Source organism: Papio anubis, chromosome 2 (assembly GCF_008728515.1).
Source record: "Papio anubis isolate 15944 chromosome 2, Panubis1.0, whole genome shotgun sequence".
NCBI lineage: Eukaryota > Metazoa > Chordata > Mammalia > Primates > Cercopithecidae > Papio > Papio anubis.
Genome location: NC_044977.1, coordinates 170,452,680 through 170,478,710, shown reverse-complemented (window position 1 = coordinate 170,478,710; position 26,031 = coordinate 170,452,680). Strand labels below are relative to the sequence as shown.

General features: G+C 37.7%; 1 protein-coding gene across 12 annotated transcripts in view; it reads left to right on the top strand.

The window, feature by feature from the left end:
- The window catches only part of THRB (thyroid hormone receptor beta), a 365,609-nt gene that overhangs the window by 116,545 nt on the left and 223,033 nt on the right, over positions 1-26,031 (top strand). The window contains exon 1 of one of the 12 annotated variants that reach the window (XM_017955960.3): positions 13,420-14,913. The exons of the other annotated variants lie outside the window; for them this stretch is intronic. The gene's annotated coding sequence lies outside the window, so the exon portion shown is untranslated. Of the gene's footprint in view, positions 1-13,419; positions 14,914-26,031 lie in introns of those variants that run through there. 12 annotated transcript variants of the gene reach the window in all.

The following is a 26,031-nucleotide window of genomic DNA, read 5'->3' as shown; positions in this document are numbered from 1 at the left end:
GTTTAAGGATGTGGCAGTGGTATGCAGGAAAAATGAAGACAGGGAGAAAGAGGATGATGGGGTTGCATAAGTGGGTAAACATACATCTAGTGTGCCAGGACAATCAAGTTTAAACCTGTTGTTCCAGAACAATTATTAATAGTGGTCTATTTCCTTCTTAATGCTGCTCATAGTAAAATGATGGCAGTATTTATAAGAACATCATAAGAACACTGACCAGGGCCAAGGCAATGGGCATATAAAGGAAGAAACCAATGCCAGAATATCAGAAAAGAAGAATGTATAAGGTTACTACATGAGGAGAGGAGGGAGGAATGAAGAAGGGAGAGTAAGAGGTGGGTCCAAATTTTTCTGCCAGAAAAATTGCAATAGTGGTGGTAACAATCATTTTTGAAAGGGGATAAGGGGGGACCTGGAAGTAACAGGGTTTAAAGAGAACAAGAATTAGTTTGCTGTGAACTGCTGAGTTGTAGCAGCGAGGATCTAAGTTGATTTGTCACTTATAGAATTGTAGATGAAGCTTGGGAGTCACGCATCACTTTTATAAAACATTCATTGACTATGCTCAGCTCTATGAGGCTGAGTACGGACCTCAAGTCTACTTGCTTAGTCACCTTTCTGAATTATAGAGACTTGTTACACAATCCTCATGCTGAATAGGGACTTCCCTTATAGTCCCTTCCACTCCTAGAGGGGGAAAGTGGCTCAGACAACATGAGTAATGAAGAAACACCCGGACACATTCTATCATAGCTCAAAAACTTTTCTACTTTGCGCAGACTCAGGAGTTTCTCTTGGCTTGAGACACAGGTCCTTTTCCATGTCAGATAATATTCTTCTCAAGATTTTGTACCCTTGATCATGTCAGATAATATTCTTCTCAAGATTTTGTACCCTTGATTCTCCCTTCTGGAGCTCAACAGCTAACAAATAGCGGTTGACCTTTCCTGTCTCTCAGTCTGTGGCTTCCTGTGACCTAATTGGAAAGCTTTGCTTGATATGTTGTGAGAAATATAAATTACAAATTACTATATATAGTTATAACATTTAGGGTACAGTCATACAAATTGGTGCTTATATGAATGTAGAAATGAGTGCATAAATGCATCTATGAATATGTATATGTATATACAATTTATATATTTACATCTATGCATTGAAGGCAGTTTAGTGCTTAAATGCACAGGCTTTGAAATTAGGCAGGGCTGTGTGACTCTCATCTGTAAAGTGGGAATAATATGAATAACTGCCTCATTGAGTTGCTGTAAGGGTTAAATGAGATGATGATTATAAAATGCTTTCAAATGGTGCTGGCATTTTTTTTAAAAACTGGAAAAGTGTATACCTAATTGTGAAGACACAGTTAATGTTTGAGTTGCTGGATTTTGGAAAATTTTGTTTTCTTTTTGCTTATATTTCTAGATTTTTTTCCTAACATTCTTTATCAAAAGACACACGAGAATAAAATTGATATAGTAAAATTTTTATTAATACAGTTAGTTGCCTAGAATAATATTTATGAATAGAAGAGAATTCATACATGTTTATTAATGAGCTTTTTAGTTGGAAACTCTCAGTTCATATATTTCCTGTCTATGGCACCTCCCATTGTCTCCCTGAAGCCCTTTCTCAACTGCTGTCCTTCTAAAGAGGAAAGGCTCAATGGCCTATATACAGCCAACCTTGAGCACCGTTGTGGCAGGAAACAGATAACCAGTGTTTGTATAGGTCACTAGGATTTATCTTTATTCATATCTCACTTCTAAGAACTAGCCTTTCCATGATCACCATGATCACAAGGCTAAGAGATAGGTAACATAGTCTCTTTGCAAATACAGTAGGAATTTCCCACTGAGCCTGTTTTCATTAAAACCAATCAGTAAATACCATAGATTTAAAGCAAGTGCTTGTTCACTATTAGTCTTTCTGGTGATCCTAACAAATGCAGAGATGATGAGCAAATATAATTTTACTACATTTATCCAAATACTTGCACAATCTTTTCTTATTTTTATTTGTAATATCAGTCTTAAATAATCATGAGTAATTTTACATATTAGAAAGTGGGAACTGGAAAAATGTGATTTTTTTTTCAAAAGCTTTAAGAGACAGCTGCTGAGAGAAAACAATAATGCGCCTGCCTGTTTCAGTTTCTGCCTCACTCACAATGAGTTTCTCGGGAGCCCAAATTACTGGATGATAGAATTGGTCTAATTCAACCTTGCAAACAAAAGGAGGAGAATTGATCAAAGAATCAGCAAATTGGGTCATTGAGAGGCTATATGAGCTTTTGCTTTAAGCTTTGCCACTGGATTCCTGTATCTCTCATTTTACACCCTTTCTTTGTTGGCTTGAAGAAGTCACTTTTGTAAATTACCATTAAACCTGTTATCTAGCTGACTGTGGAAAGTCCCTTATTTCATAGACTCATGGAATTTTGCAGCTAGAAAGAGCCCTAGAAGGTCTCTGTTCTCAGTGTACAGAGAGGAGGAGAGAAGGTAAGAGATTGGCCCAAGATAACACAGCTTTTAACAAGGAGCCAGGACTATCAATTTTCAGCTATCAAATGTTGATTCTCTCACTAGAAAGTTACATTCTGGGTCACAGTGTAGCATGTGTGCTAACTTGAGCATCTAAGACTCTATCAGAACTGTCATTGTTAATAATCCAGAACTAAAACACTTCTGAATTTTACCATACCAGGTTTGCAAAATCCTTTTGACAGGGCTAAATCCAAGGGCACAAATGAAATCATCACAGCCACATCGCTATTTCCCCATCTCTAGAACAGACTTGCTTCCTGTAGCACACATAATGCCATCAGCCCCCTCACCCTTACACTACTTAGCTTGAATGACAACACTTTTATAGACATATGCCAAAGAGGACAGTCATTGGCCCAACTTGGGTCATGTGCCCCTCCCTGTGTCCAAGAAATAGGACATCCTATTTCCTTTGGTCACTTGGCCACTAGTAAGAATGGGCCCTGGCTGAACCAAATGGAATGTGCTCCCTGGGGGAAAGAAAGATTCTCTTGCTATGAATTTGTGTTCTTAAAAGTAGGAGACTGGGAGGCCAAGGCCGGAGGATCACTTGAGCCCAGAAGATCAAAACTAGCCCAGGCAGCAAAGGGAGATCCATCTCTACAAAAAAAAATAAAAATAAAAAATAAATTAGCAAAGTATGGTGGTGTACACCTATGGTCCCAGCTACCTGGGAGGCTGAGGGGAGAGGATTGCTTGAGTCCAGGAGGCCAAGGCTGCAGCGAGCTGCCATCATGCCACTGCACTGCACTGTAGCCTAAGTATGAGACAGATATTTTGGGCAGGCAGAAACAACAACTATTCACTTTAGATGTCAGCCAGATCACATATGTAGTAATTTTTTATTTTTTGGTGGACTCTGTCGATGTGACAATGTTAAAACTTTAGATGTTTTTCTTTAAAAACTTTAGATTGTCTTCCTTTAAAGAGTAATGAGTTTTGTTCTGGCAGGCATTTAATTTTCTGGCAGATCAGCTGGAACTAATGGAGGCCTGGGTTTAGATTCTGTTAGGGCAAACCTAGAGTGATCCTTGTGTTAGGATTAGAGTAGTCCTTCTAAGGCATTGCCTTTTTTGGAGTCTCAGCTGAATCTTGAGAGTGTTCAGCAACGTCTCTTTGCCTTGGCTGGTTGGAACTCTAACATCTGACATTTAGTAGCCCTCAAACACCCTTTTCTGCTCACAGAATAGCTGCTTGGGGTAGGTCTCGCATACGATTTTCTTAATATTTGTCTAAAGGCTCAAGAAACCCCCTATACATGTTTCTAGAGTGTTTCTTTTCTTGTGCAGCTTCCTCTCTAATACCCTGCTCCACAAATTCCTGCCATATCTGCCACCCAAAAATCAGGTCTCAGTTTTCTTCACTCAGCTGCTCTCTGGGTTCCACTTGCCCTAGTTGCAATTTGAAAAGTGCCCCAAGGCAAAAAGCCAAGATAAACATAAAGCTTATCTCCTGTGTCTTCCTCCTCTCAAGGATCACAGCCATGGACTGTTGTCCAGTGCCTAAAATTGTGGCTTCAAATGTTTGTGTCCATGTTTATGGTTGTTTACGTCCCTTTCTCCATTATAGACACACTTAAGACCCTTTTTTTTTTTTTCTTTTTTGATACTGCAACTGAAGCACACATAAATTTGATCACTCGCCAAGCTTGGCTCTATCTACAAAGCTACTTCGTATTTACAGAAAGTTTGCTCAAATACTGAGGACAAGTTTTGGCCTCTAGAGGAGTTATAGGAGCTGGTAACTTAATCTGGGGGTGAATCCTTTGTGAGAAATGAATAATTCAATCCTCTCCTAATTTGTCTATATTTCTGTAAATTATCTCCTTATTTTCTTTTAAATTGGGATATGGTCATCTGTTGAAACAATTTTGTATAAATAGGAAAAGAAAATGACTTGGTATCAGAAGATCTGGGTTCAAAAAAGAAAAGAAAATCAAATTCCAGCAGACCTCAGTGTGCCTGGGCTTGAGGTTGCCTGTCTATAAAGTGAGGTAAAAATGGCAACTTTTCAGGGTTGTGATAATGTTGAGAATATCTTCCACTCTTGTTATTTTCTGTCAGTAGTAGCCTGCGGGGGCGTCTAAGAAAATTTAGCTTTAGAGGACATTTTAGCATATTCTTTGAGTTAGTTTTTCTTTTATTCTGTGTATCAATATAATTAGTAATATTTATTAATATTATATGTCTAAATATCATATATTAATATTATATTTCTTAATATCATATTAATAAAATGTTTGAACATGAAATGTTTTGTTACAACAAAGCAGCCAAATCCAAAACTGTGATTTAAACTATAGTGTATGCTACTTTAAAATACGGCTCTTAGCACTTGGCTTTCTGTATAGAAGTTTGCATTCCTTTTCTCTCTCTCTTTTTTTAAATCCTCAGTCATAAAACCTGAGCTTTTATAAAAGGAAAGTAACATAGAAGGAAAAAAAAGTGTGCCAAAGAATTCGTGTATTTGAGTTTTGTATCTCTAGTGTTTAACAGTTTTATAATCCAGGTTTATAACTTGTTGAGAACAATAGACTAACTATTTTAAGCACATTTGCTTTGCTAAAGATTAACTTTTTACATGCCTGGTAAGTATGGTGAAATTTAAGCTTTGAGAGTAATAGAGAGGAATATTTTCCATCTCTGCCTGCATTTTTTAGTAAGGATTTTTTAGTAAGATACTAACAGCTATTTTCAATGTGTTACATTTATTAGCAACCAACATGATTCAAGCATTTTCTCTCAGTGCACATCATCTTAAAAGACAGTGAAATGGGGAGGCCTTGATAAGCTAAAACTAAATTTTAGCCTCACTTTATATACTTATCAAAATCTAGAAAAATACAAAATACTTAATAATCCTTATCCTAATAGATATTAGTATTCCAACCTTGATTCCACAAATGCTTTAATTCATAGTCATTTTATATGGTTTGAATATTTTAAGTTATTTAATTGCATTTTAAATAATAATATCAGCCCTAAAGTCTTTTTATTCTAACAAGAAATTATATAACATTTTAGTAGTCTTTAAAAGAACGTTATAAATACACTTACATGAACAAACATATAGTTAAATGTTTTATACATAAATACGAACATTTAAATACTTTAAACCATAATAGTAATGGGCAATATATATGTATTCTCTTCCTATGTATTTTTGCATTGTAGCTTCAGGATGAATATTTGTCTAAAAATATGTTCTTGAGTATAAGTCTGTCTTTATATGCTTATAATGTTGTCTCTGACAATATTTAGCACTTAATATTGGTTCTGAGTGGAGCCTACGTTAATATAGTATAATACAAACTAAATCTACACCATTCGACTCAGTACATTCCCTGTATGTCTCTTTCCTACTTAAAACAATTGAATTATTTTGGCTACTTAAGACATTTTTCTTTGTTTTGATAAAAGAAAAATTTCAGCCAAATTAAATTTAATGGCGTTTAATTCAGCAATGAATGATTCGTGAATCGAGCAGCCCCCAGAATCACACCAGATTCACAGAGACTCCAGCGCAGCCACGTAGTGAAAGAAGATGAAATTGGAACTGAGGTACAGAATGGCTGGATTGGTTATAGCTTGGCATTTGCCTTATTTGAACACAGTTTGAACACTTAGCAGTGTATGAATGGTTGCAGTATGGCCACTGGGATTGGCCAAGACTTAGCGATTATTACAGGCTCATACTCCTAAGTTAGGTTTTCAATCTGACTATTAAGCTAGGTTACAGTTCATCCACAAGGACTCCAGTATAGCAGTATGGAATCCTTCTCAGGCCATATTTAGTTTGCTTTCACAGTTTTTTCGGTTTTTCATCTGACATGCAGTATGAAGTGACTGCATATTTGTAGGTCTGAAAACCTGATGTTTATTGTTATTCCCAGCTGCTGCATCTGTTTTCACAGAGGACTCGTCGAGGTCTGTGTGGCCTATGATAGTGTCACCCCAGCAAGTGTGGGAAGAGTAGTTACCTTTGTGAACTTGTTCAGGCAGCCAGAAGTCATGGCTGGCCTCCAAGATGTCAGCTGAGGACCTGGAGTATCTGCATGTTTGGGAAGTCATATAATAGAAAAATCTACATGGCACTGAAATGTCCACTGCCTTTCAGAAAGGATCAGACCGGGGTTAAAGGGCCTGTGTTGACTTCAGGTTGCATACACCTTCTTTATTTTCAGTGTGTTTGCACATACATTATCTCTCCAGATCGTGAGAAAAGAGCAGCCAGAGGCTCCTTCAGTTTATGAGAGCGAGTAACTCTCACCAAAGAGCTTTGTTTGAAAATTAACAATCTAGACTTTGGTCTTGGTTGGGGTTTTCTAACTATTTTTTTATGTCACAGAACCCTCTTTGCAGATGAAATCTTAATCTGACTCCCAATATGTAAAACAGAGGAATGCAGAGGGTTTTAATTCACATTCGCTGGGGGATTCCAGTCTTGCCCCCTTAGGCCGATCTCTTTCTATGTTCCTAGGCCCCTCAGCCCCTTGAGGCTCCATGGAGCATAGTCTAAAAACCATGACAAAAACAGGCTTTGTGGAATGTCTGTTGGCCCACAACGTTCTCTCTTTTGATATTCTATATTGCCTCTGATAGGTATTCTGAACTCTGCCACATTTTTCAGAAATCTTTGTTTTTTATGGCGATAGACTAAGCATCCTGGTGCAGTAGGGAAGCATTCCAGTCTTGACTCCAGCTCTATGTACTGTGTGACATTGAGCATGCCATTTAATTTCCTGGACGTTGGACTTTCCTGTCTATAAAATGGGTATGGTTAGACAAGCATGGAAAGCATCTGGAGATCTTTGACTAGAAGATCTATGTGAATGGGATTGACTGAAACAAGCTGTTGATCTCTGACTCATCCCTATATAAAGGAACAGCCCTGGATTACTTCAGGGCCACCTTCTCTAGTCCACTTGATGGTAACCAGAGTAGAATGATTAAAACTTGAGCATGTCAAAGTGTGCAGAAGAAATGTCTCTGACTGATTTTCTCATAAGGGAACTCCATATTGTGCACGCCTATACACGTAAGGCATCCTCTCCAGGACATGGTGATAGATATATGTTTCAATTAACATCATAGATACTTAATTTGATGGCCTATAAAGAACACTGGGGTAGGGGTCAAAGGATCCTGTGTTGTACTGGAGCTAGATGTACTGGCTTAAGAGAGCCAGTTTTGTACATCTCATCCTAATGCTGCATGTGGTCACATCATGTTGGTAGCTTGAAATTCGCTGTAGTAGAATTACTATCACCTGAAAATCAGCAAATACTATAAATTGGGGCTTTGGGAGGAGAAGCACACCATTGTAGAAGGATTTGAATTATACACCCAGTACGCCTACTCCTAAATATTTTAAACCTCAATGTTCTCATGTATTAAATATGGAAGACAATACCTGCTCCGTCTGTCTCACAGATTTGTCATGGAAGTTCAAATATGTGTGAAGGAACCAAAGCTAAACAGATGCCACTGGAAGTGGCAGCATTATAATTTCCAGTGTTATTGGGGGCATAGAGAAAGAACAAGAGGATCAAGCATGAACTGACCCTATTTTCCCTCAAGAAACAGAATAAGTGCCACTCAGATCTTATAAACACAGAATTGTATATACTTTTAAAGAATCATAAATATCAAATGTAGGTTGAACTACCTTGAAATGTATTTAGAGCCATTCTTTAAAATGAAACCATAGACTAATATAAGAAAATGCCTTCAACGCCTCCAAGGGTTGGGACCACTGAATATATAGGAATCCATCAAGCACCAGTTTCCAAAGTGTCCTGCTTCCAGCCCTGGAGATGCTTCTGCTGATATTCTATGACAACACGCATGAGGAGCTGGAACTGCATTTCTCATTCATGAAGGGGCTAGAAGCTAGACCATCTTTGACATTATGGCCAACACTCACCCACACTAGAATCTGGGTGGAATGGTAACCATGATTAATTCTAACACTGCCGGCATTTCTACAAAGGCGTTTAGATGAAATCTAAAGGAAACTTCCTAAATAATGTGGTTTACAGGTAAACGATTATTATTAATAAGATAAATATGTAAAATCTTCATCAAGTATACTTCAAGGAATGTGATATTCTTTACCTGAAGACATGGTAAGAATCATGTCTGAAACATAATGTTATGTTTAATAGTTGTATTTTCAATTATAACCTTTCTCTTTTATGTGGACCTATGCTCTGGATGAGGTTACCTAGGTTCTAGGGTTCTTGGGTAAAAATATCTTCATGAGTGTTGCAAAGGACAAACCTATACCTTTCTGGGAGGAGGGCTTTAATCTTAAGCTAAGTTTGTCAGTTTGGATGTCTGCCTAATGTAGGTAGGTGTTCTAACCGCTCTATTGCTCAGAAATACACTATACAAGTTAAGAGAATGTATTTAGGAATCAGAACTGTCTTGGAGATCCAGCTCTGTTGCCTACTGGTTTCCTGACTTGGTGCAAGTTTCTTATTCTTCTCAAACCTCTGTTTCTTCATCCATAAAATGGGGCAAATGGTAGTTTCCCTTTTCTACAGCTCTTTTGAAAATTGCATGCAAACAGAGCTTAATTAATGTTAGGCTATTAACCTCTTTAAAGAATGAGTCAAAGGGTGATTTGGCCTAAATTCAAATGACGACTTCAGTTGGGATCTTGACCAGCAATGCCACTGTAGTGAAGCTGGAGCCAGAGTAGCCAAAGCTAAAATCAAACAGTCTCCTAGCTTGGGGAGCCCTTGTGCCCATCTGAATTTGTCAGAAGTAAAGCCAGCATTGATAAGTGAGTAGTGATATACTGCCTGAAGTGTGGCATTGTGCCTGGTGTGATCCCCCAGCATTCCCTATCATTATCCATTTTGGTTTAGAATACTCTCCCCAGACTAGTGAGGGTCACTACTAGAAAATGTTCTGGAATAGTGGAGCATTGATCCTCCCAGGAAGTCACCCCGTAGATGATTAGCTCTGTGGAGTGCTATATTTGATACTGAAGAACATTCTCCTCCTGCTCCTTTGTGCACACTCATGTGCACACCTCATACACACCCTGCCATGATCATCTTGACACAATACCACAGTAAAGCCAGTGACAGAGGGGCACTAAGAGGACCTCACGGTGCTGTGAAGTAAGGGAGTATGCCAGAAAGAAAAGCCACCCATCTATTTTTTTCAAAATAAAGATTTCAGGGCAGTGACATACCATGGCAGGATGATGAGAATGGTCTGTCCAAGGCACTGCAGACAATGAAGGGGACAAGTTATCTGAAAATGACTTTACAATGATAAAATGGACAAAAATGTCAGCTGACTTTTTATTATTATCATGCCTCATTCTAAGCAGTCTCAGTCGTAAAATATCCCCCTAAAAAAAAATGTGTTGTGTTGATTTAAGTTCTAAACAACTGCTGCAGTTACTGTCGAATTTTAGTAACATATATTTCATCTCCAAACGAGCACCTTTCAATAAACATAAATTTACATGAAAGTCAGTTTGGAGGACTCCTAGTTACGTAGTCAGCCCTAACACATGGGATTTGGCTCCACACATTAATTTCCAGAATTAGTTCCTAAAACTTTGCAATGATGTTCAGTACTTTTGGTACAGGTTGTGTCTTTAACCCTTGGGCTACTACATATTGGGCATTTAAATAGTTTCCAAATAAATGATTATAGCCAATGATTGTGCAGTCAAAGAAATACATCTTCAGTTCATTCAGTTTTGTCACACTGTGTGACAACCCAGAATATTCATTTGTGTTTTAAATTTACAACAGTGAAACAGTGTTTACTGGTGGTGAAATGTTTTTCTTTGTGATTGTTGTTGAAAAAGTTTTCTTCAAGGGAGGAGAGGAGTGTTAAAAAAAAAATAGCCCAGTATAGGGGAAAAATAGTGCTGCAGCGTGATATTTAGACCAATGAATAGACTTCTATCATATGCCATCTTACAATTGAAGTTGTTTATATTATTTTCTACTCATGTTTTCTTTCTATAGTCATTCCCAAAATGTAGAATTCCTTGTTGTGAAGGCAATGTGTACAATGATACGCGCTTTGCAGCCAATATAGACATGAGTTCAAACATCAGCTCTGCAACTCACAAGCTGAGGGCCTGGGATGTGTTGTTAAATCTTAATTTCCTGTTTTGCAAAATGAGAGTCAAACCTCTTGGCAGACTTGTGATAACTAAATTCAATGTAGCATGAAAAGTATGTTCCGTATGTTTCACATAGTAGATATGATGTTATTTTCCCCTCTGTCTCCACCTTTTTACTTCTCTTTCCTGCATTGGCATTTATTTATGTCTTCCAATGCAAACAAATAAGATGTCTTTATAGAATTATGATGAGTTCTCAGGGGGCTGACGAGGGAGGATTGCTTGAGGCCAGGAGTTTGAGTCCAGCCTGGGCAACATAGTGAGACCGCATCTCAAAAAAATTAAATAATAAATAATTTTAAAAGAATTACAATGAATTGAAAGTAACTTCCACATATTTACAACGCATCTTTGCAACAACAAATATATGATCACTGTTTATAACCTGATCTCTCCCCTCTGAATCTTTATAGACTCCACTTAAATGCAAGGGTTTAATGAGAAAATTTCTGAGCTATGGTCCTGGTCTACAATGCTGAGTAAATCTTGCCTAGATGAATGACATCATTATAACATATTCAAAGTGGGAAGAGGAAGTTCTTGGACATTGTAAGTTTTGTTGTACATAAATTTCCTATTCTTCCTGGCCATTGCCAGGACAATAGAATCATCAAGGTAAGCATCAGCAGTGTGTTGATTCATGGCCTTCATTGGCTTCTGTGGTAAAGGACACACATACTTAGAGGAAAGAAAATGCAACATAATTAGGCTAAAACAGACCATTTTATTCTGCAGTTAGTTCAACTGATGCTAGTTGTCGCACCCAAAAGAGGATTTTCAACATTTCTTCAGCCTTTCCATCTCCTCTTTCTATGAAGTTTTAGCATCTTGCCTAGTCTTCTTTGGTTTGTATCTAACATTAATTTTCTAGTACCTCATGTCTTATTAGTGGTACACTAATGTCTTATTAATGGTACACTGTATTAGATAAAGAAGAATCTTCTCCTCCTGTTCCTTGGTGCACACTCTTGTGCATACTGCACACACGTCCTGCCATGGTCATCTTGACACAATACTGCAGTAAAGCCAGGGGCACAAAGAGGACCCCAGGGGTGCTGAGTATTCCAGAAAGAAAAGTCATCCATATATTTTTTTCAAAATAAAGGTTTCAGGGCAGTGGCATACCAAGGGCAGAATGTAATTCTTTTAGTTACCTTACAGGAGTTGTATAAGGATTAAATTGGATAAGATAAGGGGAAAGATTTTATAAATCATAAAATAGTTACATATGTTAAGTAGTATTGTTATCTTGTATCTGGGATTAGTAAACTATGACCCATAGATCAACTCTGGCTCTGCCCCTGTTATTGTGCTAACCTAGGAGCTATTCTAGTCCCTTTAAGGATTTGGGCTTAAAGTAAATCTTGTGTTTATCTCTCCCTCCTTGAATTGAGCCCCAGGCTTAGGCTTCTCATCACAATGTTATTTCAACATTTGGCCCCATGGCAATCACAGTTTACCCGTTTCTCACCACTCACTCTTTGTGTTTTATTTCATTGTACCCTTTAGAGGTGTCCTGCAAGCCCATCAGTACTGTAAACATTTCTTGTTGTAATTTACTTGTATTGCTGTGAGAAGTGCTTTAGAGTATCCAGGCTAACTGACAAAAACGGAAATTTTCAAAGCATGTTACAACAGTGCATGTAACAACAAAGCATGTTACAACAGTGCATGTAACATGCTTTGAAAATTTTCATTTTTGAAAACAGGAACTCAAACAACTTTTCTACTGTCTGTCACCTCTAGATGGTATAGAAGGACTTGAATCTGGTCAAACAGCCCAGAACCCAAAAGCTAGCTTACTAGACTGCACAGTAACCCAATATATCAAGTCTGAATGTTGGGATGTATCCTTTGAGGAAATAAGCCTAAGGAATTGTTATTTCATGTCCCTGCTAATCCCAGTGTGGTTGATAAAGACCATAGGGTTTGCTACCCTGGCTGTAATTTCCAAACCATAGAGAAGTTAATCTTTGATACATAAAAGCGTTTTTACCATCCCTTACTCTAAATTGACTGAATGTTTAACCACCACTCTGACTTTGAAGGCTTCCCCGATCTCTTGCCATATACAAATGCACAATCCGTCTTCAGTGTATTCATTGAGCTCTGTCCCTACTTCTAATTGCTGTGAAACATCTCCATATCCTACTTCCAGCCTATGCCGAAAGTTCTTTGAAGGTAGTAACTCTGACCATTTGTGTACCAGATCAGTCCCTGCCATACAACTAGTGTTTAGTACACATTTGTTGAAGGAATTATGAATGTGTCATTAGTTTTTCAAATGTTGATTAGCATTATTTAAAAGTGAGAGGCTGTGGTATAGTCACAGAAAAAAAAATTGATCTGAAATCAGAAAACCTAATAAACAGCAGTACAAATAACTTGACTTCTAGGAAGGGCATGGTGGCTCACACCTATAATCTCAGCACTTTGGGAGGCCGAGGTGGGTGGGTGGATCATGAGGTCGGGAGATCAAGACCCTCCTGGCCAACATGGTGAAACTTCATCTCTACTAAAAATATGAAAGTTAGCCTGGTATGGCGGCACATGCCTGTAATCCCAGCTTCTCGGGAGGCTGAGGCAGGAGAATTGCTTGAACCCAGGAGGCTGAGGCTGCAGTGAGCCAAGATGGTGCCACTGTACTCTAGCCTTTAACAGAGAGAGACTCCGTCTCAAAAAAAAAAAAAAAAAAAAAAAAAGTGAGAGTCTGTGGGCTGTGGTATAGTTACAGAAAAAAATGGATTTGAAATCAGAAAACCTGATGAATAACAGTTCAAATAACTTGACTTCTGGATCCTTAAAATGATCAGAGTACATGTGCTTCCAGGAAGTAGAGAGACTGATATGTTGATGGGCAAAGACATGAGTGGAGAGAGCAATCAGCAGTGGTTAGGACTTGGCCCCTCACTTCCGCCATCATTACCACCTGGTCATGACTGACCCCAAGCATGGGGGTAACGATGAAGTAGAAGAGGACTTCTGGCTAGGATTCACCCCTTTCTAGTCTAGGATTGGCACTTCTCTCCATGTCCCCAGAAGGCAAGATAATGGCTACAATTAGGATAAGTAGAGAATGCTCGTTATATAGAAATAGTGTCAGCTCTGATTTAACGATGGTTGATAGGTATAAGTACCATAGACATATGTGTATACTCTACTGCCAGAAACTGGAACTGGGTAGGGTAGTATTGTCAGACATAATTTGCTTTTTAATTTGAAAAAGGCAATAATGCATTTCAATATGCAAATAGTATGTACCTAACCTAACTGATTAATATTGGACATAGCCAAGTAAACAATTCTGACCTTCAAATGCACAGAATTTTAGCCAATAAATTTAGTTGAAGTCAAAATACACCCGATTAGAATATTTTATTTCCTCCTCTTAAGTTTTCCAAATGTGACAGAAGTTACTTGAATTTTCTTTTACATTGCTTTGCCAATAGTTTGAGATTATTGATGGGAGAAATATAAACTCTAAATGAATTAGTATTTCTCATGAGCTTCTAGAAGCCATTATAAAATAAGTAGTCAATAAGGAAGGAGATATAAGGCATAAGAATTATAAGGTATACTATTTGATGAGACTTCCATAAAGTAATTGTACCATGCAGTTTTTAAACTTTTAAAGTTTAAACTCTTAAAAATAAAATTAAGGTTTCTAAGAAAATCAAATTAATTTTTTTCTAGCTGATAAAGATTATCCATACGGCAACTGACTGCTGCTGTTTATAGTTCTATTTCTTTGTGATTCCCCAAGTGACAATCCAGTTTACAATAATGACCTGGTAATGGATTTGCTCTTTACAAAGCATCTTATCTATGGCCCAAGTTTCTAAAGATTGAACTGCCCGGGGACCTTATAAAGCAGCCATGTTACTAAAGTTGTCTAAGCAGTTCTAGTCTGTTGAAAAGCTTTAGTTTATTTGTTTTTATAAAGTCCAGTGACACAAAGTTGGCTGGAGACTCTGTGGCATGAATCATTTCCTCCCTGCAGTCTGTCAGCTTGCAAACACGGGCAGAGGGAGTGCCTGTTCTACCCTCTGCCTGTTCCTGCACACTCCCGAGCTTTTGCAAGTTGGTAGGGGGGTAAACTTGCTGCAGTGGCTCTCTGCTGGATTAGTGTACTCTTGCAAGTAACTGTTGGTGAACAAGGCGGGAAATTATGTTCCTGGATAAGAAATGACCAGGCTAATACATGTGGCAGGTAAATGATTTTTGTTATAAATGCAGGGTTTAGAAGTATGGTTTTGAATTAAGCAGTTTACCTCTAATATGCAAGGTATACATAATCCACTTCTGGCATATTCCGTGTATATTTGGAAGTAACATGTAAGTGCATAAGATTTTTGAAAATGGGCTTTCTGATATGAAAAAATCTAGATATTTACACATGGATATATACATGTCTATCAGCTAACATCTTATTGAAAAATTATATAGTGTTTTTGCCTTTCTCTAAAGCAAAACTAAAGCTTTCTAATATTTAAAATATCCTCATTAGGAGAAGTTTTCAAAACCTATTGTTCTCAGTTGTTTGTCCAAAAAATGTTACCTGTAGAGGCTGCTTTCTTTTATTTGTTTATTTTTATCCTTAGTAATTTTTCACATGAGCACTCCCAGGAGCCTTTCCCTAGAGAACAGTGTAAATCACACCAAATTATTATGTCTTGTTTATACATGGATGGTGAAGCAGAAAGATTTTGGGCTTTGGAATTAGAACTACGTTTGAATTCTGATTTGTTTACTACCTACATGACACAGAACAAGTTATTTAATCTTTTCAGATCTCAGTTTTCTCATCTGTAAAATGGGGATGACAACACCTATTTCACAGGTTTACTGTAACAATTAGAATTAATTTGTGGAAAGTTATTTTATATCATAGATCCTTACTATTAGCTATTATTACTAAAAATATCAAGTGCCTGACATATAGTAGACTTTTAGAAAATGTGATTTTCTTCCATACTTGAACCACTGCATTACTTCACTCAGGTTGGCATAATGGAGTTATCATTCCATTAATATATCAAATGCTTGAGGATACTGATAAGAACTCTTCATTATAACTGATCTATGTTTACATTTTGCTTATGCTCCTCTGATGCCATTTCCAAAGCTACCCCCTATCTCCTGGTTAATTTTTAACCACCATATGCTTTTCAATATTGGTTTGCCATGTAGCCTTAAATGAATAAACATTTATATTAAGAGTGGCAAAGCCTTTATAACTGAACCCAGTATGTACTTTGTTTCATTAAGACTTGGGTAGAATCCCAATGTTTGCAGTTCAAGACAGTCATTTTGGATACATGGATTGAACCTTGTATTACTTCTCGGACTATATCCATCCTTAGTAATTAAGCGCATAATTTGGGACTCATGTAAGAAATGGAAAATAATCACAAATTGTTTAAGTGTGTTTATATATATTAGAAGAAAGAATATTGCCACATTTTTCTAATTTCTTTCTTCCAAGCATAGAATTTTAGACTTTGCCACGAGCCACATACACAGGCATGATTCATTTTGGAAATTATAAAGTGTATTACTTGAAATTAGTGAACTTAAAATGTCAAGTCACTAATATATTTCTTGTCTTTAAATTGTATGAAGGACATAAGAAACTTGTCTGTCAAACTTATCACAGAGTTGCCAAAAGATGTTTCCTGCTTATATATCTTTTCTTCAGACAATCTTCAAAAAGTGTTTGAAAAATTTTGTTTTTATCTAGAGAAAATGTTTTAATCATCTATTCCTTGAACTTCGCTTTTTGATTTAGCCAAACACCATACAAATGAATGTTATGGACTAAGCACTTTGACCCACTGAAAGCTCAGGCTCGAGTAGATTGCTTAATATTTACCAAGTTCCCCTGAGGCTTTAGGCACAATTAGCTAGCTCAGGCACCCTGTGTTTGGCATGAGTTGAATTCTATCTGATTTATTCTTGGATGAGGGAGTATTTGAAACATTAAAAACAGTTAATGAGCTTTCTGCAGAAGCCTTTAAGAGTCCTGGGGACATGTTTGCAGTGGTAATTTCCTGCAGTGTCTTTGGACTCTTAAATTCCTGCAGTTGGCTCTCATTGGATGAAATTTCTTAGGCAACTTAAGATCTAAATTGACCCTTGACTTATTTACCCCCAAGGAAATATGATTTGCTAAGCCTTGATTTGTTTCCCATGACCATAATACTTCAGAAGATCCATCTCCTCTACAAATGATCATCCAAAAAAATGGTAACAACTGCTCTAAAAATTAAGAATTACCCTAACCACAGGAAACAAAAATAGTCAACTTTGGAGTTTTCCCTTCATTTTCCCATCAGCTCCCGGTAATTGTCCTAGTCCCAGCTGCACCCAATATTGATCCACTTCTAGATTCCAATTGTCACATGTATCATTTTCTAAGTAAGGCCCAAAGTGTTAACAACAAGATGGGTCACAAATGTTATTATACATGTCTTGATGTCCTTGGTTTACATCCGTCTAACAATTTCTCGTTTGTGATCTTGGGCGAATATAATGTCTCCAAACTTCATACCCAATATTTGTTAAAGCAGGATAATGATAGCATCTATCTCTTATGGTTGTTGTGAGGATTAAATTCATTAATTTGTTCATTCTAAAAATGTTCATCAAGTGCCAGATAAGTGTCTGGCCTTGCTTTAGGCACTGGAGACACTATAATGAACAAAACAGAAGAAAATCTCTGCCTTCATGAAGCTTACAGTCCAGTGGATGAGAGTCCGTTTAAAACATCAATAAGTACAGTGTTGGATATTAGAAGGTGATAAGTTCTATGGAGAGAAAAAAGAAGAAAGGGAATGTAGGAATGGGGAAATGCAAGTTTAAACAGCTTGGTATGAGAAACCCTCACTGAGAAGGTGACAGGAATGATGCTTATGCATATCTAGGGGAAGAACATTTCTTATGAAGGGGGGCAGCTTGTGCAGAGGCTTCATGTTGGAGGAATAGAAGGTTCATTAGGCTAGATGGAATGGATTAAGAGAGGGGAAGAGGAGTAGGAGGTGGAGTCAGAGAGATAATGAGTAGGGAAGGGGGTGGATAGTTGGTAGACATACAGCTTTGCAGACTGTGAAAGGGACTTCGCCTATTGCACTGAGTAAAATGGGAGCCACTGAGGGGTTTTGAGGAGGTGAAAGCAAGATCTGACGTCTGTTTTAAAAGACTCAGTGTGGCTATTGTATTGAGAATAAATGAGATATAATATGTAAGGTGTTTATCACAGTGCTTGGCCCATCGTAAGCATTCAGTAATTGATAATTGCTATTATTATTGGTGGTAAAAGTAACATCATCAATGTTACTATTAGTATTTATTTTGATGTTGATACTGACTCTCTTTTATTCTTGCTTTATGAAATGAAAGCAAGGATATGGGCAAGTGGTATTGGGTGGTGGGCCTGCTATCATCTGCCCATAAGTTAAATCGGCAGAAGGTGCTGATGCCAGCAAATTCAACATGTGGTGTATTTCACTCAACACATCATTGGCTGTATGATATAAGCCCCCAGTGACTTTACCACCCAGCTTAACATCATTAGAGACCCTCACTGTTTATTAGCTCTGGCAAACAAATCCATACATAAGGAGCCACTGGTGGTGAAGAAACCAGATGGGAAATTTTCTTCTGGCCATATTTTTCTTTCATACCTTTATTTCTTGTTCTAGTTTTTCTTCTTGGATCTCCTTTCTTTGGCTTTCCTTAATCACAGCATGGTGCTCAGGCAGTGGGTAGAATTCATGACAATAGTACCCTGCTCTTATAGACTATCTATCTTCCCAGAATTTCAAAATGCCTCCTGCCCCCTCTTTTTGGGACACATCCTCTTGTTCTGTTGGCATATTTAGGCATTGCATAGAACAAAATGAGGCACAGATTATTTATTCTCCAAGACTTCACAATCTCTATTTTGGGCTGTGTATTATGTATATCGACAGAAACAATATGGTGACTCTTTTTTAAGCTAGATGGTTATGCAATGATGATGGTGTGTTTTTCCAAAGCAGCAGTAGTGATGGCATTTATAATAATCAGACTTAGAGTTATGAATTTCCAAGTGCATAACCATAAATATATTGAGTATCCCATATCCCTTTACAAGCATATGCTCATGCATGTGCAGGCACACATGACCAGCAGATGTGGTTTATTTTGTTCACACAGTTTTTTCAAAAACCTGAATTTGTTGTCAACAGTTATTATAAAAATCTGGGTTTTAAGGATCTTCTTCAAAAATCAGGACACTTGGCATTCGTCTGCCCAAATTTCTCCATAGCAACCATCAGCTGGAGCTATAGGAGCCAACCCAGTGGTTTTCAGCCTTGGCTGCACAATAGAATCACGTGAGGTGGTGTTTCAAAAATACTGATGTTCGAGCCCCACCACAGACAATTAAGCACCATTTTCAACAACAGCAATAGCAGCAAATGTTTAGTGAGTGCATATTTTGTGCAAGAAACTGCCACTCTGTAAAGAGAGCTGATATATAAAACATATTCATGTTGGGGACATATGATGTGTATGAAAATGATAAGCAACTATACCAGATATAGAATATGCTTAGTACCAAGTGAACTATATAAAACAGTGGTTCTTAAATTTTGCTGCATAATAGAACTACCTGGGGAGCTTTGAAAACTTTTGATGCCCAGGTTGCACCCAGATCAGTTAAATTGGAATTGAGAGGAAAAAAGGTGCTCAGCCATTAGCATTTTTAAAAAGTTCTTCATGAACAATAATGTATCGGTAAAAAGCAGTTATCCATGGGATTCCAGTGTGCAGGAATGTTTGAGAAGCTGGATAGAGAGCAGGGCTTCAAAAACTTTAATGTGAATATGCATCTCCTGGAGATCTTCTTAAAATGCAGCTTTTTACAGAAGGTCTGGGAATGGACCTGAGGTTCTGCATTTCTAACAAGCTCCCAGGTGATGCTGATGCTGCTGGTCTACTGAACACACCTGGAGACAAGGGTGTAGCAAATAGACTTTGCTACATTTTAGCTCTGTGAAGCTTAGTAGCTAATTTCAATGGGCCGTAGTGTTCTTGGCTTAAAAATCAGTGTAACAATTCCCACCCTTGGAGTGCTGTTAGGGTTAAATGCAATAATAAACATGTGTAAAGCACCTGGCACAGCAGATAATCAATAAATGTTACTATTATCACTGGAATTTAGAAAAGAAAGGCATAATCTACGAAGGCATAAAGGGGATTACCGGAGCATGTCTTTAGGGGTCTTTGAAATAAGGCCTTGGATTAGTAGAAAGAATGGCCAGCTCTGGTGTTCTTTGTAATGAGTGGTTGAGTTTCACAGTTAATCCTCAAAATATGTACTTTTAGTTTTAATTTGCTTTCTGCCTTTATGCAAAACTGCTGCCAAATAACAAGTTTTTTTTAATGGAAAAATTTTAAGTATACTTTCTCTGCTCCTGCCACTCTCTGGTAGAGGCACCAGCAAGCTATAAAGTGGCCAGAAGTGGGTAGCAGAAACAATGGACAGATAGAGCCAAAGTCATGCTGAGGACCATGGCTGTTCCCATTCACATAGGCAAAGAATACAACTCAACTGAAAATGTGTTTTTAAAAATAAAATACTTATAGTTTTGAATCATGGCAATATTTCCAGTGACAGAAGTGAGGAAAGTAGAATAAAAGATTGTAGAAAAGTCTTGAGTTATTAAACTAATGAGAAAATTGTCTAGTTTTCTACTATTCGAAGGAATGGTGGTTTTTAAACATGGTCACAAATTCTTTGGCATTCTCCCATCAAGAGATAAAGGTCTATATCCCCTTCCCTTGAATTTGGGCAGGCTTGTGACCTCACTGACCAAGAGAATACAGCAGAAGAGACACTAAGCGACTTCTGTGGCTAGACCATTAAAGGCCATGCAGCCTCCTCCCTGTCTCTGGAACACCTGCTTTTGGAGCCTGAGTCACCATCTAAAAATTCCAACTACCCTGAAGCTGCCATGCTGGAGAGGCCACATCTAGGAACTCTGGGAGATAATCCCAGCTCAGCTCTCAGCTCAGCCTTCCTGTCATCCTTGCCAAGGAGTCATGCAAGTGGATGAAGCCACTTTGTACTTCCAGACCAGCGCTGCCACCAGCTGAACTTCACTGGGTATCCTCAATTAATACCATGTGAAGGCAGAAGAACCACCTAGCGAAGCCCTGCTTGAATTCTGGGCCCACAAAATTATCAGATGTAATAAAAGTGGTTGCTGTTTTAAGCCACTAAATTTTGGGGTGACATGGTGCTGCTTCACAGCAAAAGATACCTGGAACAGAAGGTTTCGTTTTAGTTTTGGTATAAGAGTCACATTCATTCTTCCCGTTGAGGAAAATTAAATTTTATTTGTGTGTATCAAGGAAGTTGGGAGAGCATAAAGAACATTCAGGACTCAAGAGAGCTAAGTTCTTTTATTGATGTCATTTATTCCTAAATTAATCTGTATGATAATCTGACCTCAGTAAAGTATTAAGGGAATATTTTGACAGTGGATTGACTGGTTCAGTGGTTTCTGATGTTCTTATGGAAAAATAACCATGTGAGAATTGACAGGAAAATTACAGTGGAAAGGAGACAAAGAGGAGAGCCCAGTCTTACACAAATGTTAAAATACATTAAATCAAGGGGAACTACCACAAATTCATACCAACACAAAAATAGGCAGACAAATGAACAAAAGATAATAGGTACTGGAAAATTCAGATGTAAATATTTATGAGAATTTGGTATATGATAAAGATGACATTCAGAATAATGAGAAAAGGATGCATTATTCTTTAATTAATGTTGGGTCAATGGGCTATTTGGGAAAAATAACAAAGCTGAATACACAGCTACTACTTACGCCAAAATAAATTCCAAATGAATCAAAGACTCCAACATAAAAACAAACCATTAAAGTACCAGACAAGTTTTTAAAAATAACTCTGGAGTGCATAAGGCCTTTCTAAGCAAGACACAAAACCCAAAAGCTATAAAATAAACGAAAGATAGGTTATGTTTGGCTATATAACATTTCTTTATGGCAAAAAAATGATGCCATCAACCAGGTCAAATAAATATGCTGGAAAGTATATTGGTAACACAAATGACAAAGGCTCATTTAATTACTATATACAGCACTCTTATGAATTAGTAAGAAAAACAATATCTAATAGTAAAGTGTGCAAAGCATTTATTAATTTATTCATCAAATATTTATTAAACATCTACCAGGAACCAGTCACTGTTTTCTGGGCTAAGGATATAGCAGTGAATAAAATGAATTTCCTACTTCCATGGAGCTTCCATTCTAGTCAACAGACATAAATAATAAAAAATAAACAATCAAGTACATACTATTTCAGGCAGTGATAAACATACAAGGGAAACTAATGCAAGGCAAGGGAATACAGAATGACAGGGGAGTGGTTGCTAAAGACAAAATTTTCAGAAAAACAAAATGACGGAACTGTATGAAAAGACGCACATTGTTAAAATACATACCTTCCACCAGTACCCCGTAGTTTATAATCCCAAAGAACATCATACAATCTAAAAGTCTGTCACTAGGGAAATGCTTTAATAAATTATAAATGGAATAAGAACAATGGAATACTGTGTAACCCCCTCAGAAGTGGACAGTAAATTCGAATATATTGATATGAAAAGAGTTCAAATTACAGGCCAAACAAAATGAGAAAGATAGAGTTATAATATGAACAATCTTCTATGAAAAAAAGGATACACAGGTATACATGTATGTGTATGCCAGGAACATTTCTGGGAAGATATATAAGGTTTTAATGAGGGTCACAAACTCTAGGGAGACTCATTTTTCATGATATGCTCTTTTGAACGTTTTGAATTTTTTTAACCACATAATGTTTTATTTCTAGTCAAATAATAATAGTTTGTTTGGTATTTTTTTTGAAGAGACAAAGATTCCAGTCCTGGCACAAGATTAAGACTGAGAAAGTCACTTTACATTTCTGCTCAACTCCTTGCTTTTCCCAATTGTGAAAAGAGGAATTTGAATGAGATTATCTCTAGACATCCCTTGAAGCTCTGAGATTTTCAGCCTAAAATATTGGTGTTCATTTTGGGGGACAAAAAAACCCCCATAAAACCAACAAAATTGAGTCAAGGATACTACCTCATTTTATTTCAATCTTCAGGTCAGGTGCCTCACTATAAATAAGAACCTTTACATCTTTAGTTAAATTATTGGCAATAGGTCACCAAGAATCATGGCTAGGTGCTAAAAATTTTTAAGTATACGTCTCTATATATTGCCAAAGAGCAATTTATTCTATGTCTTTACCTTCCTATAACCCATCTCCCTTGAAGAAAGTTTTCATGACTGGCAATCAGAGACCATCTTTGGTGTAAGGGGGTCTGACAGGAGGGTGGGAGAAGGAAAGCCTCGGTTCCTTTGTGTTTGTTCCTTCTTTTTTGCGTGTTCAACTGGCCTCTCTCTTGTATGGCCAGGGAGGAATCCCAGTGTAGAGAAAATGGTTTTCACCATCATGTCTGACTTGGCACTACTAGTAACTTTTTTAGTACCAAGAATTGAGGTGCTGCTGTAACAAATACCTGAAAACATGGAAGTGGCTTTGGAACTGAGCAAGGAGTGGAGGCTGGAAGAGTTTTGAGGTGTGTGCTAGAATTAGAGACTTTAAGGGCAGTTCTAGTGGGGTCTTAGCAAAGCCAGGATAGAGTGGGATCATATCAGCAAAGACATTGCCAGTTGGAACTAAGGGAGACAGACAAAGCAGGACAGAATGAAAGAAGTCTGTTGGATTTCTTAGACTTGACTGGCCTGGACCATAGAACTATTTGGCTGTAAGCATGTACTAATCTTAAGAAAAGGGGAGAAGAGCCTGCAAAGACAGTTCAGAGATCATCAGGGCCACCATCTCAGTTTCAACAGGCCAGACAGCCTTTCACCAAAGTCTTGGGTCTAGGACTGTCCTGTGGAAGCTTTTGAGGCTGTTCAGGACCACCTGGAGCTTTGGGATCTGTACCTCCACCACTCTAGTGGACCTGAAGGGCAGAGCATCAAACCAAAGAGGATTATTCTCAATCCTAAAGTATGATTAAATGTGTCTTGCTAGATTTCGACTTCCTCGAGATCCTTCATCCTCTCCTTTTTTCCTGTTTCTCCTGTTTGGAATGGGAATGTCTATGCTGTGTCTTTCTCACCATTGAATTTTAGAAGCACATAATTTGTCTGGTTTCACAGGTTCACAGCTGGAGAAGAATTCTGCCTCAGGATGAATCATACCTCAAGTCTCACTCATATCTGATTTAGATGATATTTAGATGAGACTCTGGACTTTAGAGTTGAAAATGAGTTAAGACTTGGGGAACCATTGGAATAGAATGAATGTATTTTTCAGATAGCTAATGTTTAGGAGTTTCCATGATAAGCTAGACTCAGATATACAAGTACTAAGATTATAGAAACTCCTCCAGACCCACAGATGACTCTACCGTGTGTTTTTACTAATATAAGTATACCTTGTGTACACCCTTTCTCCCTTCAGGTGAATGCACTGAGCCTCACTGCCCATTTGGCCTGACCTCACTGGCCTCTCTCTGGTAGAGCCAGGAAGGAATTCCAGTGTAGCAAAAATGCTTTTTTTATGCTACTAAGTCTCTGTCACCCGCCTTACTGTCTTTTATGTCCTCATTCCTAAGTGTTTCATTGTGTATTTCCTAAGAACAAGGACAGCCTCTTACATAACCACAGCCCAGTTATCAAACCCAGGAAATTCAACATTGATACATACTATTATCTAATTGACATCATCTGTTCAAATTTTGTCCACTGACCAATCATGTCTTTGGTAACAATTCTTTTTCCCAATTAGGATCCATTCCAGGATATCATGCTGCATTTGGTTGTCATGTCTCATTAGGCTCCTTTATTCAGAAACAGTTCCTCAGCCTTTCTTTGTGTTTCTTGACCTTGGTATGTTTGGAGGATACAAGCCAATTATTTTGTAGAACATCTCCAGTGTGTATTTCTGATATTTCCTCAAGGTTATGTTCAGGTGATGTGCCTTTGGAAGGAATACCACATTAATGATCTTGTGCCCTTCTCAGTGCGTCATATCAGGAGTCACATGATGCCACTTTACTCCATTATTGAGGACGTTAGTTTTAATCACTTGGTTAAGGTGCTGTCTGTCAGGTTTTCTCATTGGAAAATTCCTATTGTCTTCTTTGTAATTAATGTATGTTATGTGAGATTAAATACCTTGAGACCATACAAATGTCTTTTCCTCCTTAAATTTTCACCCTCTAGTTTTAACATCCATTCTACCTTGAGGAAGAGTTTTCCCTTTTCCTCTATTTATTTGTGTGTTTACTCATGTATTTATCTATATCAATGTGGGCTTATGAAGAAATCCACTTTTTTTTATCTTGAGTCTTCTGTGAGCTCCTCACTGGAGGGTGGATGCAAAGGAAAGTCTTCACAGCCATGAGGGATTCAAAATCTTGTTTACAAACCAAGTTCTTTTAATTAACTTAGAAATTTGCTCTTCTTCACTTTTACTCATGAGTTGACATGGTAATCCTTTCTTTGAGAGTGGAAATCCAGACGGAGCCGAAACTCATCCCCTTCTCCCCTTCCATTCGGATTTCCTTCTCTTTCCTTCAGTGTGTACTCTCAGTAGCCCAAGTGTCAGTTCCAAATTCAGTAGCCAATGTCTTGGCCTAAGATTGGCAGACATTCTAACATGTCGAAAAAGTTTGCTTTCCCAACATAGACAAGAAAACCCAATGGTTAGCTCTTAGTCACTCATTATGTCTTGTGTGTTTTTCCAAAGTAAACATATTTCTGTCCTATTTGCGATAGCATTTGAAGTTCCTTTAACTTTTTTTTAACTTTTATCTTAAGTTCAAGGGTACAAGTTCAGTTTTGTTACATAGGTAAACTTGTGTCATGGGGATTTGTTGTATAGATTATTTCATCACCCAGGTATTAAGCCTAGTACTCATTAGTTATTTTTACTGAGCCTCTCCCTCCTCCTATCCTCCACCCAAAAGGCCCTAGTGTGTGTTGCTCCTCTGTATGTGTCCATGTATTTTCATCATTTAGCTCCTACTTATTAGTGAGAACATGCAGTGTTTGGCTTTCTGTTCCTGTGTTAGTTTGCTAAGGATACTGGCCTCACTGTTCACAATAGCAAAGACATGGAACCGACCTAAATGCCCATCAGTGATAGACTGGATGATGAAAATGTGGTACATATATCCCATGGAACACTATGCAACCTTTAAAATTCTTTATAGAAACAT